This window comes from Carassius auratus, unplaced genomic scaffold (genome assembly GCF_003368295.1).
Source record: "Carassius auratus strain Wakin unplaced genomic scaffold, ASM336829v1 scaf_tig00003219, whole genome shotgun sequence".
Taxonomy (NCBI): Eukaryota; Metazoa; Chordata; class Actinopteri; order Cypriniformes; family Cyprinidae; genus Carassius; species Carassius auratus.
Window position 1 is genome coordinate 1 of NW_020523509.1, and position 5,005 is coordinate 5,005.

General features: G+C 34.4%; 1 pseudogene; it reads left to right on the plus strand.

Moving 5' to 3' along the window:
• Positions 1-375: 375 nt before the first annotated feature.
• LOC113070164 (cadherin-10-like) lies at positions 376-3,057 on the plus strand (annotated as a pseudogene).
• Positions 3,058-5,005: the final 1,948 nt, after the last annotated feature.

Sequence of the window (5,005 nt, forward strand, 5' to 3'; positions counted from 1 at the left end):
TTATTTGATTATCATACGATGAATTGCTAATGCCATGATGCCTAGAAAATGTACACAAACACCAATAGTGCTGACTTTTGGTGTGTAATATATTATCTATAAGCCTAATTTGCATGGAAAATATTGGTATGCAGCAAAAAGGATGACCATTTGAATATGTATGTCAAAGTGCCACATGCAGATTGTGCAAATTAAAATGGTTCATACAGTACAGCAAAGTGTCACAGTAATCTCATTTACAATAATAGGCTGACAGTTGGCATTTGTCTAATATGATCCAAGTTATAATATGCAATGGCTGCCCTTCTTTAAATTTCATGGAATGTGAGTGACTGTTGTCATTTTTTTTTTCTTTCTTTCTTAACGTGCCCATAGATATGCAATAGATCAACACACAGACGCTGAGAGACTCTACCACATTGACCCCAAGAATGGATCCATCACAATTCTTAAGTCTCTTGACAGGGAACTGTCAAAGTGGCACAACATCTCAGTCCTGGCCAGTGAAATAAGTAAGTGAGCACATGCATAACGAAACAGCCAGGTGACACATCATATAATGTATATATACTGCCTTCTTTACATTGTGATAATCTTTACGTTATTCCTCTAGATAACCTCATCAAAGAAGCCGTGTTCCTGTCTTGATAAAGGTTTTGGATGTGAATGACAATGCGCCAGAATTTGCCATGATTTATGAGACATTTGTGTGTGAGAATGTCAAAGCTGGGCAGGTATTTATACTTTATCCTTGCTTATGACTGTTATGAATGTATCATTAAAAAAATGTGAATGCTTTTTATATAAAATGAAATGGTTCAAAAACCTGCCTACCATTCCAGCTATACAGACTATCAGTGCCATCGACACAGACGATCCTCTTGTGGGTCACAAATTTGTATTCAGCTTGAGTTCAATGAATCCAAACTTCACCATCTTTGATAATGAAGGTGAATAAATCTTTCCTTTGACGTTTCAATCTCGAATCTTATGGAAAATGCATGTGTTTAATCTTCTTTTCTGTTTTGGCACCAACAAAAACAGCTTTATTTTTGCTGTTGTTTTGACTCAGCATGAGATAATATCTTCAGCTCTGACTGTTTGAATGTTTCTCTTAACCCCCACCTCTCCCAAAGATAACACAGCCAGAATCCTGACCAGAAGAAGTGGATTTTAACAGGCGTGAAATGAGTGTCTACTATCTGCCAGTAGTTATCTCCGACAGCGACTACCCCATCCAGAGCAGCACCAGCACGTTGACCATTCGCGTGTGCAGTTGTGACGCCACCGGCAACATGCGTTCCTGCAGTGTCGACGCGTTGCTGCTCTCTGCTGGCCTCAGCACTGGGGCCCTAGTGGCGATACTTCTCTGTATTCTCATCCTGCTTAGTGATTAATGGCCATCGGATTTTAGAATTCACATCATAACCCAAGGCAGACTTATTATAGTTTTATTTATTCAATTTGCCTTTTCAGGTTAGTGTTCATTAGCTTCCATCTCCAGGTATTAGTTTTCTGGTTTTAGTATTTATTATAGTTTTTCAGTATTTATTTTAGTTTTAGTATTTTAGAACTTCCAAAGTTGAAATGTAAAAAAAAAAAAAAAAAAAAAAAAAAAAAAAAAAAACATCTTTAATAGTGTTCATTTCTCAGCACAGTCTAGTATTATTACAGTTATTACAGTGGTATTTTCTCATCCAATTCAGGAGTTGTATCAAGAATTTAATTTTGATTCACACTCTTTTCTATTTCTTGATTCTATTATTTATAACATAATTATGACAGAATTTATTAATTTTGAGTGTGAATCACAGTTGAATTCTAACAAAACCTAAACTAAAGTTAGTTTAGTTATTTTATTTTTATTTTTTTGTCATGAAAATGTATTTAGTTCAGTTTACTGTTGTTTTTCCCAGCAATTTATTTTAATTAAATTTTATTTTTATTTTTAAATTAATGACATAAATAGCTACAAATATTTTCTTTCATATTGTGATGTATACTCTGAGTAAAATGGCTTAACCATAAATAAATAAATAAATAAATAAATAAATAAATAAAGGAAAATCTGAATGAGAGATTGTAAAGGGCCAGGTTTTAAGTGCGCTAAATGATTAAGTCCTGTAAACATCACAAGACAAGTATGTCATTTAACTGGAAGATCCATTTTGAAAAAAAACAAACAAAAAAAAAAAACATACAAGCTAAAAAATGTTTCAACAAATGATAACCATGTATGAATGAATTCTCCTCAATAAGATAAATAAAATGCATTTACAAAATAAACAGGGTGAATTTCAATTTTTATGCCGACTTTAACAATAACAACACTGACCCAAGGTGTATCTTTTCACTCTTTCCAGTGATCGTGGTGCTGTTCTCAGCTCTAAAGAAGCAGAGGAGAAAGGAACCGCTGATCATCTCCAAAGAGGACGTCAGGGATAATGTAGTCAGCTACAATGACGAGGGCGGCGGCGAGGAGGACACGCAGGCTTTTGACATCGGCACACTGCGCCACCCGGAGGTGATTGAAAGCAACAAGCTGCGCCGAGACATCATCCCAGAGATGCTCTTTCCCTATCACAGACCTTCACCCATGAAGGAGTGTGCCGATGTCAGAGACTTCATTATTAGCAGACTGCAAGAAAACGACACAGACCCTTTCGCGCCTCCCTATGACTCTCTCGCCACTTACGCATATGAGGGCAATGGATCAATTGCTGAGTCACTGAGCTCTCTGGAGTCCTCTGTGACTGAGGGAGACCATGAATATGATTACCTCTCTAACTGGGGCCCGCAATTTAAAAAGCTTGCTGACATGTACATCGGGAAGGATACGGGAGTTGCCATCTAGGCTCCTGTTCAATGACATTCTTATTATCTGTATGTACGCTCGGATCTCACTCTGCGCTCTGAGGCATAACTTGAAAAGGAAGAAAAAAAGGATACTTCACAAGTCCTCGTTCTTTGTTTTCTACCAACACAAGCAGAATTTCACTTTTATGATGGATTTTTTTCGTGGATGGTGTTGTGGTAAGGTGATTTTGTGTTAATAGGAGAAGTGATGGTGAAAGTTTTTTTTTTTTTTTTTTTTATTAGAAAAAAAACACTTGACTGAGGAGCAAAATAAATGAAGGATTTTGTGAATAATTACATGGACAGTGACATGACTGCCTTTAACTGACTGTAAAGGACTTTTCCCTGTTCCTCTTCCTTGATGATGGTGACATATCCTGCATCACAAATCACATTGTGCTACATTTTTTGTTCCATGATGTTATGACAAAAACAACTGATGAAAAATTAATTATGTTTCTTAGAAATTCTTCAAATGTATGTTTTTTTATTATTATTATTTTATTTTTATTTTTTATGAATATTCGCCCCCTAGGCAAAAATAAAAGGAAATTTATCCAACTTTCTTTCTTTGTTGAAAGAAAGGAGATTTTTATTTTTATTATAATTATTTTATTCAGTTACAGTGAATGGGAACTGAAGCCTTCAAGCCTACAAAAAAATAAAAAATAAATAAGCAAAAACATAATAAAAGTATAATACAAAAATATTTAATGTCTTTAAAAGTAATTTGATGCTTTGTGTGAACATATATTTGAGTCCATTTTTAAGAATTTGAATCATCTTTTTCAATGAACTGGTTGATTCACTTCACAAAATTGGTTTGAATGATTAATTTACAATTTAGATTGATCCTGTTCCCAACATCTTATCACTGGCTCAATTTAGGTAACATTATCTGTAAATAATGATTAAAGTTTGGTGTAAATCTCACGCAAAGCTAATTTTTGACTTCAGAAGGCTTATATTATTGCACGAATGTAATGTATGTATTCATTTAAAGTGATTTTGCAACCTTTTTTTTATCTTGAAAGCTTCAGTTCTCATTCATGGTGACTGTATGGAACAAAGTCATTAGGAAAGTCTCCAGAATTTATGTTTCACAGAAGAAAGTAGGCTATGTCATACAAGATTGTAACGATGTGATGCTGAGTAAAGAATCAGAATTTTAATTTTTGGATATACTGTCTCTTTAACAGGACTTTCCATAAAGGGATTTCAGTTAAATTGTCTACATTTAAATGTGAGTGGAGAAATGTTTTATCACAGACTCAGCCTCTCTACACATCTTGTGAAGTGCTCCCTTGTTGAAACATAATTGCAGCATTATCATTACAGCACTGAAAGCTTACAGAGGAACAGGGGAGCATTTCTACATCTGTATGAGATGTAGTTCAATTCAACTTCATTTGCTTGTGTGAAGTTTGCTTAATTTGCAAAACTGCAGATTACATTGAAATCAAACTGGAATGCTGCAGTACACTGAGCTTGTGTGAATGAATGTTGTCAAAGTGTTTTATATTCACATTTTTTAAGTATATATTTTAATAAAAAATATGAATGCACTCATGGCCGCCTAACCTTTTCTGCTAACATAATTTTTTTTTTTTTTTTTTTTTTTTTTTTTTTTTTTAGGTTTCATTATATCTCTAGAACTCACAAAGGCCACGAATTGAAGGCTGACTGATGTTATGTGGCATTTGCTGAGAGACAATCAGGGTTCTCTGCTGGGGATCTTCTAAAGCAAAATCTTTTTCCACTGTGGCCTGCCAAATTTTGGAATTATTTTGGCCTGTTTGGCCAATCTTAGCTGTGAGAATGCATTTGAATTTCCCCAGTGGAAACTTAACAGGTTCTGCATTCTCTAGAGCTACAGTAAAAGTATGTTTAATGCAAATGTTTAATTTAAACGGTTGCTGTTGTGTTGTGTAATAATTTATTTGTGCTGTCAAACTTTAGTTTCACAAATGTAGTTATTCTGTTTTGACAGCCAACGTAGAACACAGAGAGAACTCCTTTAATCAAATATTCTCTCAGATAATTTTTGACAGTTTGCTTTAAAAAAGGAACAACATGCACAGCATCATACTGCTGCAATAATCAGACTTTTTGAGGTATAATAATGCATAGTTTAATTGTTTTAAATACT